The sequence below is a fragment of the Sminthopsis crassicaudata genome, chromosome 2 (assembly GCF_048593235.1).
Source record: "Sminthopsis crassicaudata isolate SCR6 chromosome 2, ASM4859323v1, whole genome shotgun sequence".
Classification (NCBI taxonomy): Eukaryota; Metazoa; Chordata; class Mammalia; order Dasyuromorphia; family Dasyuridae; genus Sminthopsis; species Sminthopsis crassicaudata.
In genome coordinates, this window is record NC_133618.1 from 560,829,839 (window position 1) to 560,847,258 (window position 17,420).

Genomic DNA, 17,420 nt, shown 5'->3' on the forward strand with positions numbered 1-17,420 from the left:
GTCTAATCAGCATATAGCATAATTGGAACATTAGAGAAATTTAATAAATGTTTGTTAAAAATGAACATCCTCTACTAGTCTATTAATTTATGAGGGTAGGAACTATTTATTTTACTCTTTTTTAATACGAAACATGGGTCCTTTATATAGTTTATTAAGGTTGAACTGAATTTCAGAACCATAATGGATTAATGCGTTTTTAACCTTTTCCAGAGAGTGTTTTTATTTTACAAGAGTTCTGTCACAGAATAATAATATCTTCACCATTTATCTCTTGCTTTATCTGAAATATGCCAATCTGCAGAAGATAGGGTACCATTTCCTGTGAAGTCCGAGTTAGCTCCCTGTTGACCTCAGGATCAGCTAGAGTCAGGATCAGCAAAAGTCCTTGGTCTTTAGGGGGAGAAATAAAGGGGATTGCTCATGCTCCCCACCGACCTCCCTTCTGGTAGTCTTCCTCCAAAGTGACTCTGGCTTGTTTTACTCCACCCCCTAATCCCTTTTAAGATTATCTGTATAGATTGAGCCAGCACAGAATAGAGAGTAGGGCCATGTTCCAAGCATATGCTAATAGAGTATTGTCCAATAGGTAATTAGACTTAAGTGCTCAGTTGTCTGATTCCAGTGCACTTACTCAGAGTTTCAGCCCTTTACAATTTCCTTTTCCTCTTTTCCCACTTTTCTTGACTCAGTGAGAGAGAAGAGCTTGTGCTATGTACCACTTCTGGGTTGTTTATTTTCGAAAGGAATTTTGAATGCAATTAGATATCTCAGTAGGTGTTTAATATAGCTCATTTCCACAAACAATTAGTTTTAAGGTTTGTTTAGATATTGAGTATTTGAAAATAAGATAATAGGATAATAGATCTAGAGTTAGATAAGACTTCAGAGGCTTGCCCCAGCTCACACAGGGAAAAAAGTCAAAGGTGGAAATTTAAATTATTATGTCACATTCGTAAATAAGTTTTTAAATGCCCTATCTCTCTTTATTGAAGTAAAAAATCCCTCACTCCCCCCATTAAACTTCAAGCTCCTTTAGAACAAGGACTGTTTGCCTTTGTTTCCCCAGCTCCCTTCACAGTTCCCAGCACATAGTAGGTAATTATTAACAATATGTTCCATTCCTTTTCCCCTTTCCACCTTTACTTTTTTTTTTTTTTTTTTTTGCTGAGGCAATTGGGATTAAGTGACTTGCCCAGGGTCACACAGCTAGGAAGTATTAAGTGTCTGAGAACAGACTTGAACTCAGGTCCTCCTGACTTCAGAGCTGGTGGTCTAGCCACTGTACCACCTAGCTGCCCCTTCCACCCTTACTTCAAAGTCAGGATGTTTAAAACTTGATGCATCCTCTCAAAACATCCCAATATCACTATCTAATAAATTCTTTCTCCTTCCTTCTCTTTTTCTGTTAGTAATACAATTTCCCTAAGTCATCTAGACTTGGAGTATTACTGAAATTCTTCAGATTTGGAATATTACTGAATCTTTCTTCTCCTTGCCTGTCTCCTGCTATATCCACTTGGTTACTAAAGACAGTTGATTTTTGTTTTCCATTTCTCTCTACATGGTTTCCCTGTCTTCAGTATCTCTTGCTTTTATAGGATGGATTGCTGTTTATCCTTCTAATGCATTCTGAATGCCATAGTTAACTTAATATTCCTAAAATGCTACCCTTCCCTTTTAGGAAGAATTAATCTTCCTGAGGTGCTGCTTGTTTCATGTTGTTGTTCTTTAAAAAAAAAAAAAACAAACAATTTTTAATGTCTCCTTATTGTCTAGACTCTTGAAGATGAAATTAAAATTTCTTTATAATCTTTGAAGATGAAATTCAAATTTATTTCTTCTTTGACATTTAATAGTTTTCCATAATCTGGTTTCAGATTATGCTCAGCAAGGGCAGCTAGATGAGAGTGTGAATAGAGTGTCCAATATGGAGTCAAGAAGACTCATCTTCATGAATTTAAAATTTGGCTTTAGATACTTGCTGACCATATGACTCTGGGAAGATAACAATCTTTTTTACATTAGTTTCATCATTTGTAAAATGAGTTAGTGAAGGAAATGGCAAATCATTTCAGCATCTTTGCCAAGAAAACCCCAAATAGGGGTGATAAAGAATCAGACAGGATTGAAACAAGAGAACATTAAGAATTTGGTCCCTATTGACTTGCCCAATCTATTTTTTTTTTTCTCTTAATCTCTTATACAAAACTACTCTAACAAGGCAAGTCTGTGGATTGTACCCCCAAATACTTTATGCATTTTGACCTTCATGCTTTTTAAATGAATTTCCTTCGATTAAAATGCCATCCTCTATTTATGTGGCTTGACAAATCCCAGTTTAAGTACCACTCTTTTCCTCTTTATTTGATTCCATTCATTGTGCTTTCATTCAGCTGAATTTCATTTTAGTCCTCATGTTTGTGCCACTCTTTTAGTAATATACTTCTTTATTTTGTCAGTTATCCTTTTTATATTTAAGTCCCAGTTTCCCAAATATATATATTTTTAAGACCTTTGAGTACATATATGGTATTTTCCTTCTTCTTCTTTTTTTTTTTTTTCCTGAGGCTGGGGCTAAGTGACTTGCCCAGGGTCACACAGCTAGGAAGTGTTAAGTGTCTGAGACCAGATTTGAACTCCGGTCTTCCTGAATTCAGGGCTGGTGCTCTATCCACTGCACCACCTGGCTGCCCCCCCATATATGGTATTTTACATGTTAACATGTATGCTCTGGCCTTCCACAGCCAGGTCTGATACATCACCCCTCATGATTCCATGAGGGTAATTTGAGGGGTTCTGATTGTCTCTTTTCTTTTTCATTTTCAGAAGCTCAAACCCTCAGAAGCTGCATTCCCCTCATTTGTTAGGGACCTGTTACTACAATCACATTCTGTTTAACCACATTTTAGTAGTTGGTTTTTACAAAGGAATTTTTACTTCAATAATCTTTATTTATTTAGGCCTATTATATACTAGGTATTGTACTAAGCACTGGGGATATAAGGACGAAAAACAAAAGATATCTCTTGCCCTCAAAGAACTTTCAATTTAATGGGGGAAAGTTTTCATAAAAGGAAGGTGAAAAAGGGGAGGAGGTACATAACTAGGGACTTGGTGGAGAAGTCAGAGTTAATCATGTGGGGAATGAAATGTCTTGCTGAGCAAACCTCTTTTTCTTCTTTTACATGTACAATCCTTTTAAACATATTTCCGTATTTGTCATATTGTGCAAAAAATAGAAAAAATGTCATATTGTGCAAAAGGGAAAATAAATCACAAGAAAGAAAAAGCAAAAAAAAAAAATGGTGAAAATACTTTGCTTCAATCCTTATTCAGTCTTCCTAGTTCTCTTTCTGGATGCGGATTGCATTTTTCCATCCGAAGTCTATTGGAATTGTCTTGGATAACCATATAAACAATCTTCTTCTTCCTCTTCTTTCTCCTCCTCCTCCTCCTTCTCTACTTCTTTTCTTCTTTTTCTTTTTTTTATTCTTCTCTTCTTCTTCCATTTCCTTTTTTTTCCTTCTTTTTTTTCTATTCCTTTTCCTCTTTGCATTTCTCTAATCAATTTGAAAAGCACTTTACATTGTTTTAGCTTAAATCAATAGTGATTTAGAGTATTTCTTCATACAAGGAAAGATTGCTTTGATTTCTTTGACTGAAAACTACTTGTCCAGAGCAACTTTCTTAAATGGAGATTTGGGAGTTCATAATTTCACTTTCCTATCAGAAGGTAGTGATGTAGTGAGTACTAAGGCCAGTTGGATATTGCAAGATGATGAAAATTTCCCAAATGATGAACGTTTTAGGGCATGGAGGAAAAGTCAGAAGAGTTCCAAAGAAATGCAGCAGTGCAAAAAATGAATGTCATGAGACTGGTTGTTCTGTTTGTCTGTAAGAAGGGGACCAGACTAGACTCAGCTTCCTGAGGCAAAGAAGAGAATTCAGAGAAATCTCAAAATAGTTATAGTATGAGAATACAAACATTTTCCCCAGTATCTTGGGGTATACTCTCCCCTACAATACCTTAATCTTTGGGAGAGTAAGATCAAAATTTGCATAGCATTGGTTCCAAAGCTTATAAAGCATTGATGTCACAAATTCATATCCAAAGGTGGTATTGTGCTGGATGAATTCCCATTTTAGGTTTTGCTGGCATGGGCCCAGGAGATTGCTCCAGAAGATCAAGTCTTCTTCCCTGAGGCATTGATACTTGGCTGATAGTGATTCCTGGTCTGGATTATGATTCCTAGTTTCCTATATCTCTCTCTCTTCCAATCAAATCAGAGACTACATTCCTTGTACTGAGAGCATTAAAAAATAAAAAAAGCTCCAAGACCAAGGAGTCCCATTTCCCAGGGACCATATGGCTGCAGGGAGGGAAAAGCCCTTGAGGATTTTCTCCTTACTACATAGTTTCTAAGCAGAACCTATAGGTGAAAGAATAACATTGTTCCTTCCCCTATATACATATGTTGTTAATACCTTTTTGAATACGCTGCTAACTCCTTCAATCAAGTGGCAAGTCAACTAGTATTAATTATAGGATGTCCACATGTACTGCATCAGTCTCTCCAAGTCATTGTCTTTATATGCTATCATAATTCTCCTGATAGACATCTCCCTGGTGTCCCCCATGTAGAGAGATATCATTAAAGCAAACTGATGGGGTCTATGAATGCTCTAAATCTCTATTAAAACATTTTTTTAAAGTCAAAACCTTTAATGTATTCTCATTGTCTGAAAGATAAAATTCAAACTAGCTTTAAGCTATGTCTCCTTCCAATGGTCCCTTTTCTTCTTGGTGAAAGGGAGCCTAACTAGAATACCTTAAGTGATACTTCAGAGGAAAACTACTTATTCTGCCCATATACAAGACAGGGCTTTACTATTCTCACACTAATTATTAATACATTAGGAAAACCACATAAATTGAAAAAGTCTAGATACTATGTAGTTCTTAGAATATAATTTTAAAGTTAGCTTTCCATATTATTATGGTGGACTATTTTAAGAGAAAAAATAAAATTAGGGATTCCATTTCTCATCATCCCTCTTTTAATCTAAAACATAATTATAATGTCAACGCATTTTCTAGTTTTTCTTTTACTATCTAAAATATTATACCAGAAACATCAGAGACAACTTTAAAAGGCACAGAAAGAAATATTTGAGATTATGGACTTCAGTTCGTGACCACCTAAGTACAATTAATTCTTTGTTCAGCTTCAAAAGTTAGTGACATTAGCAGATATCCATTCTACAATATGGGAGTATATGGTAAAAGTCACTAACTGAGGCATTGATCTTTAAGCATAGGTTCTGGCAGTGAGATAAAGAAAGATGCAGTATTATTTTATGTCTTCTTCATAGATGTTCCATGTTAGGAAAGGGATAGTTAGTGGCCTCACTGGGCAGGGTGAGGAAAATTTTACATTTGTAAAATGTCATGGTTCTGTTATTTATTTGAAATCTCCAAAGGTACAGAACATTTAAAGGGAAAAATAATGTCTCAAACAGGAAATTCATTAAATGTGTTTGAATACTGCAATTTAAAGAGAACAAGATGTATTTAGGAGAAAATAGATCACTTCTTAAAGAGAGTAGAAACTGGGACACTCCCACTTCTCCACTCTTGATCACTACTATTGCTGTCACTTTTTACTTTTAGGAGTTAACTGTTAATGAGGCTCCTGGTAGCTAGGGCATTTTTGATTCTTTATGTAAGAATAATATTTAGGGAGGAATTTGTATCTACCTTGAACAATAAGTAAGTTAGAGACAAAAAGATTTTAAAGTACTTTGGATTTGGAGAAAAGTTGAAGTTAGATTGGTTGAGGAAGAAAGATGAAGGAACAGATTGTGAAGTGTTTCAAATCCAAATCAATTAAATGAGAGGCTTGGGTTGAGAATTGAATCTGTCTCTTAGATTATTTGTTTTTCAAGCAAATTCTTCTTTGGAGATAGAAAGTTACAGTAGAAAGCATCAGTGCTAAAGAGTAGATGTGCTATATTTTAATAGCTCCAGAGTAGAACTATTTTTGCTTAGCATGTAAAAAATCAGTTTTTAGTTTCTGAATCAAATATCTAGTCAATAAGATGTTGAGTGTTAAGAATCTGTAGGTTGTTGATGGTCTTCTGATATGCTGGAGAAATTGTTATATCCTGATATGCATCATGGAGCAACCTTTTTTCTAATGATCGGGGGTTGGGAATAAATTCAGTTGTCATCATTTATATAGGTAACTATGTTCTGGATCTGGAAGACATGGATTCCTCCAGTTCTAACGGATTCTGGGTGTGAACCCTGGAATAGCACACATTACAGCTCTGATTATTCTCCATTCATTCTAGTGAGTAGAATTCCACAACAGGGGGGATCCCCAATCTAAGTCCTGATGCTGAAGATGACACAGTTGTATCATTCCTAATGGCCTCAATTGACCTTTTTTTTCAATATTCACACTGCTCACTCTTATGGCAGGTCCTGTTCTCTATCACATAGAGGCTGCTTTGACCCATGAATAGAAGACCTTCATTCTCTCTTATCTGGAATCCCTAAATACCCAAGTGGAACTGCCAGTGCAATCAGCCTCCACTCTAGCTATTTTCCAGGGCTGAAGGAGCATTCCAAAGGACTCTACTGAACAAAGCCAAAGTGCCATCTGGGCCTCATAACACATCATTCTTCTGTATTTTATGACAAGATTTCACTTTGTCCTCAATTGCTGTTTGTTATTTACTTTTCTATTTTCTTTCTCTGAAATGTTTTATTTATTTTTTTAAAACATGGTAAAAATTTATGTTAAATCCAATATATGCAAACATATTTATACAATTATTGTGCCATACAAGAAAAAAAAAAGTAAAATAAAATGCAAGCAAACAACAACAAAAAGAGTGAAAATGCTATGTTGTGAACCATACTCAGTTCCCACAGTCTTCTTACTGGGTGTATATAGCTCTCTTCATCACTGAACAATTGGAACTGGTTTGAATCATCTCATGGTTGAAGAGAACCATGTCTATCAGAATTGATCATCATATAATCTTGTTGTTGTGTATACTGATCTCCTGGTTCTGCTCATTTCACTCAGCATCAGTTCATGTAAGTCTCTCCAGGCCTTTCTGAAATCATCCTATTGCTCATTTCTTATAGAACAATAATATTCCATAACATTTATATACCATAATTTATTCAGCCATTCTTTAATTTATGGGCATCCACTCAGTTTCCAGTTTCTTGCCACTACAAAAAGGGCTGCCACAAACATTTTGGCACATATGAGTCCCTTTCTCTCCTTTAAGATCTGTTTGGGATATAAGCCCAGTAGAAACACTGCTGAATCAAAGGGTATGCACAGTTTGAGAATTTTTTGAGCATAGTTCCAGATTGCTCTCCAGAATAGTTGGATCCATTCACAGTTCCACCAACAATGCATTAGTGTCCCAATTTTCTCACATCCCCTCCAACATTTGTCTTTATCTTTTCCTATCATGTTAGCCTATCTGAGAGGTATATATGTAGTGGTATCTCAGTTGTCTTAATTTGCATTACTCTGATCAATAATGATTTAGAACACCTTTTCATATGACTAGAAATAATTTCAATTTCTTCATCTGAAAATTGTTCATATCCTTTGACCATTTATTAATTGGAGAACGGCTTGAACTATTATAAATTTGAGTCAATTCTTTATATATTTTAGAAATGAAGTTATTTATCAGAATCTTTGAATGTAAAAATGTTTCCCCAATTTATTCTTTCCCTTCTAATCTTGTTCTGCATTAGTTTTGTTTGTACAAAAAGTTTTTAACTTAATATAATCAAAATTATCTATTTTGTGATCAATAATGATCTCCAGTTCTTCAGTCATGATCTCCAGTCACAAATTCTGTCCTCCTCCACAGATCTGAGAGATAAACTATCCTATGTTCTTTTAATTTGTTTATATCATTTTTTATGTCTAGATCATGAACCCATTTCGACCTTATCTTGGTATACAGTGTTAGATGTGGGTCAATGTCCAGTTTCTGCCATATGAGTTCCCAATTTTCTCAGCAGTTTTTGTCAAATAATGCATTCTTATCCCTAAACCTGGGGTTTTTGGGTTTGTCAAACACTAGATTGCTATAGTTATTGACTATTTTGCCCTTTGAACCTAACCTTTTCCACTGATCAACTATTCGTTTCTTAGCCAGTACAAAATGGTTTTGATGTCCGCTGCTTTATAATATAGTTTTACATGTGGTACAGCTAGGCTACCTTCATTTACATTTTTTCATTAATTCCCTTGAAATTCTTGACCTTTTGTTCTTCCGGATGAATTTTGTTATTATTTTTCCTAGTTCAGTAAAATAGTTTCTTGGGAGTTTGGTATAGCACTAAATAAATAGATTAATTTAGGTCATATTGTCATCTTTATTATATTCACTTGACCTATCTAAGAGCACCTGATATTTTTCTAGTTGTTTAGATCTGACCTTATTTGTGTGGAAGTGTTTTATAGTTTTACTCATATAGTTCCTGACTTTCCCTTGGCAGATAGATTCCCAAATATTTTATATTATCAACAATTATTTTAAATAGAATTTCTCTTTGTATCTCTTGTTGTTGAATTTTGTTAGTGGTATATAAAAATGCTAATGATTTATGTGGATTTCTTTTGCATCCTGCTACTTTGCTTAAATTGTGGATTATTTCTAATAGTTTTTTAGTTGATTCTCTAGGGATCTGAAATGTTTTAAAAGTGAGTTTATATTTTAAATCAGTATAACTTTTGTCTATTGTGTTTCTCAGGTTGGTGAGATTTATAAATTTTTTTATTGTATAAGGTTGTTCCATGGACTTCTTAGTAATAATGAAACAACTATAAGGAATTTCCACCAAATCTGATGATTGATGGAATTCAACCATTTTTTGGGAGGGAGGGTTGGTTTCAAGAAATGTGCTCAAATTTTATATATATATAGTGTTTGTAGAGATAGCCTTATTTTAGAAGACTTTTGAATATTATAGTAATAATACCAAATTCTTTGTTTCCTGACTTGGGCATATCTTCAGAGAACAAATAGACATATTTTGCAACAGAGTTGTTCAGTTCAACACGTTTACCAAGTGTCAACCTCAAGCCACTTGGAAAAGAACACTTAAAAATCAATAGAATTTTGTTAGTGATAAACTACAAAGATTAATTTTTGTAAGGGTCCTTTAAATGGGAGGCTACAGCGCAACAGGAGATTGAGTGGCCCAGAAGTAATTTTTGTGGATATAGGACTGCCCTGTGGGTGGGATCCTGGCTATATTGAGATAGCTTCGTAATGGGTGACGGCTCTCTTGCGGTTGGCTGTGTGTGTGACCTCACTGGCCCTTTATAAGCCCACTGCAGACAGCAGTCGCTCTCTTTAACCTGACTCTCTAGCCTGGGGTAGCTGAGCCAAGCTGATGGATAGCCGAGAGGTAAGGAGTTTGGTAGTGAACACGTGGGTCTTCAGACCAGGTGTTCACTAGGGAGTTAACAAGTCAGGGCATTATGTGAGTAGGTATAATAAAGGCTTTTAAGATTACATGTGGCTGTTCTTGAGTGCGCTACCAGTTATTAAACTATAGATTCAAGAAATCATGGCCAGAGACCTTTTTGAAGGCCTCTAGAGGAGGCGAGCCGGGTAGAGTTCACACTGCTAAGCACAGTGGTCAAAGGTACTCTGTTGGGCCTAGGACAGACTGGTAATAGTAACTGCCAGGAAGGCATGTTACAAATTTTCTTATTATATTTTGTGACTTTCTACTATAAAGTCTATTTTCCCCACAACCCTTAAAACACAAAACTGAATTTATATATAAATGTAAATATATCAGATCCTTCTAACCAAGTTAGTAAGAGTTTACCTACTGAAAAAGCCTTAAATAGTACAGGATAACTTATCAGACAAAAGTTATTATATTTTTTTAATGTATGGCAGTGAGTAAAATGATTTCTTATTTTAAGAAACTTTTAGATGTTTGGGTTAGATTGGTAAGAAGTAGCCCTTGTGAGTCATAGATTCTCCTACATTCACAATCTGAATTCTAGATTTTTTGGTTATAGGAAAGGCAAAATGAAAAAAGGTCTGCATGAAGATTAGGAACAGAATGGAGATGCTTAAGATGCCCCCAATAGAAGATGATATATTGTGAGAAAGAAAATGAGAATTTAGAAATAGCTTTCTTAGATTTTCATGTTCCCAGAGACCAATATCTACTATGGGGGCAATAATAGGGACTAAATTAAGAGTCACAGAAGGGACTGGAAGGGATTTCAGTGATTATTTAGTTAAATCCTTTCATATTATTTCATAAGGAAACTGAGGCCATTGGAGGGTAAGTGACTTGCTAAAGATATGTTGCTCTAATTCCACCCCCTCTCCCTTTTAAATTTAGTTTACATCAGGTAATTTTCTTTATATGAACTGGAGCAGTTAAATAAAATACATTTCTTAATTTTGACCCCAATAATAACTCAAAAGTTTGCTCCATGTCCTATATTGAGAGATCTTATTAAGCAGTTCTTTGTCTGTAGAAGGCACAAGGCATGGCACGCTTTCCCCTTTCCCTTGCTAAGGACAGTAGCAATTATAGACAGTGACTTAAGTAGTTATTCTTCATAATATTTGCACTAAGGACTGCTCCTTTGTGCTCATAAGAGATTAGAGACATTAATAAGAGTAGCATGATTCAGCTCTTGGTGCCCCACTAACAGAGTCTACAACAGCTTTGTTTGAGAGAGGTTAAAAAAAAAAAAAAAAAAAAAAGAAGAAATGATTTCTTCCCCTTGCTCTGGGGGTGAATTTAGGACAATCTCAAAGAGCCATGCAGATTCACCAAAGTCACAGAAAGAGTAAAAGGCACAACCATCTAAGATCAACATTTCATTTCCTATTTGCTCTAAGGGATGTATATTCATAAAATAAACATAACTTCAGCTTGTCAGAGAATAAAAATGCAACCTGTCAGCTATGAAGAAATTGGCTTTAAGCAAGGCAGAAAGGGACCCCAACCCCCAACCTCTACCTGCCCTCAAAAATGATGCAATCACATTACTTTAAATGTGAGAAGAATTCTGTGATTACATTTAGCCCTAGCTATCTTGGCCCTAGTTCTTAGAGGGCAGGGGCTGCATCTCATCCATCTCTGCATCTCTGCAGGAACCAGCATGGTCTCTAGCACAAAGTAGAAAGTCAATAAATAGCTATTGAATTGAATCAAATTCTTCTCGGTGTTATCTAGTATACTGCAAAGAGGAAAATCATTTTTTTGGAAGAGCATGCTCTTAGACCATGGTTTTACAATATCCTTAGTTCACTGCACATATGTTATTCTGCTAATTACTACTAAAATTGGTTTACTTCTTTCAAAAGATTTTTAAAAGATTGTCATTATTATTTAGTTTTTCTTAATTTTCTTGCCTGCTACCCTCACTTATCCACATATCTGTGACTTCATCAGATTAGGGAATTTCCTGTATGGAAATTCTTGGAAGCATCTCTCCAACTCCTTTATACTTAAATTACCTGTGGTCAATGAGAGGTTGTTAATAGTCCATAGTCACCCAGCCAATGTGAAATGGAACTCAGGTCTTCCTAAGGACCTCTACCCACTATTCAAAGCTTACTTTTTGAGTTTTCCAAATTGAAGTAAGTTATAAACCAATAGGTGATTATTTTGGAAAGTTTGACCCTAAAAGTCTCAGAGGAGACAAGATTAAATTATAGGTAGAATTTGTAGAACTATGATATTTCACTACTACCATGATTGTAGAAAGAAGTCTTCCTGTGTCCCATCCTGATGAATTTGATTCACTAAATAAAGACTTTTGCAGTGTTCATATGTTTCTGAATTTCAGAATTTTAGAAAGTTAGAATCTTCTCATTTCACTGGTTAGGAAACTGAGGTCCATAGAAGTCAATTGGTTTGCCTAAAGTCACATAGGTAATCATTAACAAAATCAAGATTTGAACCTCAAATTATACTTACTGAATTTATATCTTATTTCTTCCATTCCTTGACAATTAGACTATATGTTTCTATTGTCAATTCTTATTATTCTAAGTACTATGTTATGAGGATAGAGGTTCAAAATCTCCTAAAAACAAATTCTTTCTTATTAAGTCTAATTCTTTCATAAACTATTTTTTATTCCTCCCCCCTCCTTCATCATCCCCTCATGATAGAGAAGAGTTGATTGCATTCTTCCATAAAAGAATGCTTTTTAAACTTGAAGACTATTATTAAGCTCCCCTCAGTTAACTTTTATCTAATCTGAGTGTAATATATCAGCTCCCTAAGCTTTCCTGTTCTTTTTTTCCCTCCAGTTCTTTCTTCTTCTTTGTTGTTTCCTCTTGAATCCTTTCTAAATTCTTTATTATGTCTTGGGTATTACAGTAATTCCCATCTTTCACTATCTTGAGATCTTGCTTACCTGATCCCTCACTGATGGAAAATGGGATATGAATGGGCATTGAAAACCATATCTCAATTCGCTCTGCCTTTATCAATACAATGATTACTAAAAATGGATACTTACAATATAGTCTCTGGTTTCTATGAAGGAATACTTACTTTCCTGAAGAGGTTATCTCAAACAAAAGAACATCAGTAGTTGTAAAGAGCTAGAACTGAGCAATGCACTTGGATAATGAAGCACGTGAGACTAATTGCCAATTGGACGGTTCCCTATTAACTTGTTTAAGGTTGACCCTCCCCAGCTCTTCTGTGCTGACTTGATTGGTGGGATAAAGAGGGGGAAGTGACTTGTGTGGGAGGAGTAAGAGAAACTTGGGTGGTGGAACTCATGCTCACTTGCACTCGTGATCTGGTGTTGGAGGTGACGGTAAAGATCTAGAATAAAGACATTTAGTGATCCTGACTCCTGCTGATTTCTGGAAAGATAGAGTTCCAGCATTTGGCGCCCAACATGGGGCTGGCACCCTACTTCCACCGAAGTCCTCCTGTGAACAGGAGATTAGGTGAGTATTCTAATAGAAATAAGGAACTTACCTTGTTAAGGACTAAATCAGCAATCTCTAGTAACTGAGATGGGGCAGATGTTAGGTAAATCCTGGGCCTCAGCTGACCCTGCTCCAACCCCAGCCCCTGCCTCATCTAGCAATGCTATAGAGGATATAATTAAGATAATTGATGAGAAAAGTTTACTTGTTCCCATCCCACAAATGAATAATCTCTTGATTCGCACGTCCCCTTGGTTCTTAAATGAAGAAAAACTACGTATAGATAAATGGAAGCTAGTGGGACTTGAAATGAAAGAATTTTACTCAAAAAATGGGAATTGTCAAATTTTCCCAGAGGTATTTTATCTATACAACTTGATTCTATTAGACTTAAGCTATCGAAAAGAGTTTAGAAGAAGGAAGAGTTCTAAAAAGGCACAGAGAAGGAAGCACAGAAGAAGTGAGGAACAAAAGATAGAAGATAGGCAAACTCAGGACATTGCCAGAGGGCAAGGGGATTTGAATGAGGAATCTGAGTGTGTAGACTCTGATTGTCCGGAAGAAATTTCAACCCCACCTAGAGAGCAGATTATTGATCAGCCCACATCCACTCCACCTTCAGGGACGGAGTGAGGAGGAGTAGTGGGAGGGACAGTGACATCATCAGCGCCCCCCCCTCCTCCCACACAGAGCCCCCCCTCCCAACAACTGCCCACTCCTGTAACTAGATTAGAAAGAGGGCTTATTGAAGCAATTGAAAATGGAAAAGAAGTAGATAATGATTTCAAACTTCAAATTTTTCCCGTGATTCAACAGCATAATTCTGCAGGTCAAGAGAGTAGAAGATATGCTCCTTTTAATATGGATGTCCTTAAAAACCTGAAAAAATCTTGCACTGTCTTTGGGGCTACATCAGATTATGTTAAGATGTTAATACACAATTTGGCTTATGAAACCTTAACTCCTAGTGACTGGAAAGTCATTGCAAAAGTGTGCTTAGAACCTGGACAAAATTTGTTGTGGTTTTCTGAATTTACTGAGCTCTGTAGGATTCAAGCCCAACAAAATAGTCAAAGTGCAGCTAATACTTCCATCACCTATGACCTACTAATAGGTGTAGGTTCTTATGCAGATGCTTAGGTACAGATTAATTACTCCATAACAGCATTTGAGCAAATTGCTGCTGCTGCTATCAAAGCATGGGCTTCTCTCCCCAGTAAAAACTACAAGGGTGAGACCTACACAAAAATTGTACAGGGACCAAATGAACCTTTTGCTGATTTTGTGGCACGTTTGCAGACAGCTGTCATACAGGCTAATGGTGAAAATGAAGTAACAGACACTTTGGTGAGGCAACTTGCTAGAGACAATGCCAATGAGGTTTGTAGAAGGATTATACTAGGACTACGTAAGGATGCTCCTTTAGAGGAGATCATAAGACGCTGTGCCACAATGGGCACAAATACCTTTTATAGCCAGGCTATGGTGCAGACTTCCCAAGATCCCAACATGGGGAGACAGGATCCCTTTTGGCAAGGGGTTTCCAGAGAGACTCGTCAATGCTTTCAATGCAGTAAAGTAGGCCATTTGAAAGCTCAATGTTGGCATAGAGACAGAGTGAGAAGACAGGCTGGGAGAACAAGACCCAAAACCCCATGTCCAAAATGCAACAGAGGACTCCATTGGGCCTCAGAGTGTAGACTGATTCAGGGAAACGGGATGAGGGGCCCAGCTCCAGGGCCCCAGGCAAAAAACACTTGGGGCATGATGGCAGCCGATGCCACACCCAGAGAGTGCCTCCAAGTCCAATACCCAGACATGACCCATCAGCCAGGAAGCCATCTGAGGGGAGAAAGGGATTACACAATCAGTCAGCCAGGAAGCAACATGATGGGAGAAAGGGACTACAATTAGGGAGGATAGAGTTGTATGCTGCTGGGACAATTGAGATACCCCCTGGAGAGGTGAAATCTGTTCCTCTCCAACCTATGGATCCCTTGCCTCCAGGCACAGTAGGCTTGACCATTTCACCTCCTGAGAGTACTTACAAGACAGTGTTCATTCATACACTGATGTGGGAAACTGGGGAATGTGTAGATAATATCCCAGTCACTAACACAGGGAGACAATGTGTGACTTATCAACCAGGGGAAGTAGTAGCATCAGGTTTATTGATACAGACTCCTAATAAGCAACCTGGTGACAGTCACCCATGTTCGGACTCCAAGCAGAAAAACCCAGGAATATACTGGACAGCAGCTGTGACAGCTGACCGACCTATGCTCACCATCTATATAAATGGCATACCATTAGAAGAACTGGTGGACACAGGTGCAGATCGCACAGTCATTAGAGGTGCCAACTGGCCCAGTCACTGGCCAAAGACTAAGACAGACACCTACATGTCTGGGGTAGGAGGATCAATAGCAGCTGAAGTTAGTGCTACCCCTTTAAGATGGGTATTTGAAGGTGAAACAGGAGTTTTTACTCCTTTTATAGTTGAAAAAATCCCCATCAATCTGTGGGGAAGAGACATTTTTACAACAATTAGGGTTAAAAATGAGTACTTCGGTTTTTTAAGCAGGGCTGCTGTTGAAGGCCTGCCAACACTTTCACCTGTTCCTATCCAGTGGAAAACTGATACACCAGTGTGGATAGAACAGTGGCCCTTAGATAACAATAAAATTCAGGCCTTACTAGATATAGTACAGGAACAACTTGACCAAGGACACTTACAACCTTCTCTAAGTCCTTGGAATTCCCCAGTATTTGTTGTAAAAAAGAAATCTGGAAAATGGAGAATGTTGACTAATTTAAGAAAGGTAAATGAACAGATGGAAACTATGGGAACTCTTCAACCTGGACTTCCATCTCCTACTCAGTTGCCTAGAGAATGGCCTCTGTGGGTTATAGACATTAAGGATTGTTTCTATTCTATCCCTCTAGATAAGGAGGATATGAAAGATTTGCCTTTTCAGTGCCCAGCGTTAACTTAGCTGAGCCTTATAAAAGATATGAATGGACAGTTTTGCCACAGGGAATGAAAAACAGCCCTACTATGTGTCAAATGTATGTTGCTGCTGCTCTTAGTCCAGTAAGAAAAGCATTTCCAAAAGTAATGTTATTACATTACATGGATAATATATTGGGATGTGCACCTGAGGAACAAATGTTAGAAGCATGTCTACAAAAAACCATAGAAACACTAAGGAATTATAAATTGCACATAGCTCCAGAAAAGATTCAAAGACATGCTCCTTTTCAATATTTAGGATATGAAGTATATCCTAAGGTGCTTACAGTACAAAAACTCTCCTTAAGAACAGAGAAGCTAAACACCTTAAATGACTTCCAGAAATTGATAGGAGATATCCAATGGATGCGTCCCGTGCTAGGCTTGACTATCTGTCAATTGCAACCATTATATGTCATTTTAAGGGGAGACAGTGCTTTAAATTCACCACGCCAGCTTACAAAAGAAGCTCAAGAGGCTTTGAGACAAGTTGAACTGGCTTTATCCAATGTGGTTGAAAGAGTCACTCAAAAACCCTTGGAAATATCAGTTTTTGCTACACAAGAGGCACCCACAGCAGTCCTTCATCAAGGAGACAGTGTGATAGAGTGGGTGAACCTCCCAGCACAACCAGAACAAAGCCTTATTCCTTACCCAGTGCTTGTGGCTAGAATTTTATTAAAGGCCCTTAAGCAAGCAGTACAATTATCTGGGACAAGACCTGACAAGATGTACACCTTTTATACTAATGCACAAGTTAATGTGTGCTGCAAAACCATCCCAGAGTGGCAAATTTTATTAACCATGGCTCCAAATTTTGCACATGGATCTCCATTAAAGATAACCAGACTGCTACATAATTGGCAATGGATTCTTGAAGAAAAGGTTTCTAAAGTTCCTCTTAAAGGACCAACTATCTTTACAGATGCATCCAAACATAATATTTGCGCTGTGTATTCTTGTGACTTAACTATAAAGAAAGTAATCAGAACTCCTTTTCAGTCCACTCAGCAGAATGAATTGTATGCAATCATTCTAGCTCTTGCTTATTATCCGGGAGACATAAATATAATATCTGATTCGGCCTATTCAGTAGGTGTGGTACAAAGAATTGCCACAGCCCAAATAAAATTTGTATCCTCCAATATATATCAGCTCTTTAAAGAGCTTCAAGAGCAAGTGAGAAAGCATCCAGGTAAGATTTATATTTTGCATGTCCACTCCCATAGTGGACTTCCAGGTCCTATTTTTGATGGTAATTCAAAGGCAGATAGCCTTCTAACCATGCTGGCCAGTACTCCTTTATTTCAAGAAGCACAAGAGTCTCATTCTAAATATCATCAGGCTGCCCAAGCTTTACGTTTGCAGTTTGGAATAACAAGAGAAGAAGCTAGGAGCATAGTAAAAGCCTGTACAG

At 37.0% G+C, this 17,420-nt stretch overlaps 1 long non-coding RNA gene across 1 annotated transcript in view; it reads left to right on the forward strand.

The window, feature by feature from the left end:
• The window catches only part of LOC141553716 (uncharacterized), a 62,571-nt gene extending 49,618 nt beyond the window's left edge, over positions 1-12,953 (forward strand). The window contains exon 4 of the long non-coding RNA XR_012485601.1: positions 12,934-12,953. This is a non-coding gene — a long non-coding RNA (uncharacterized LOC141553716). The remainder of the gene's footprint in view (positions 1-12,933) is intronic.
• Positions 12,954-17,420: the final 4,467 nt, after the last annotated feature.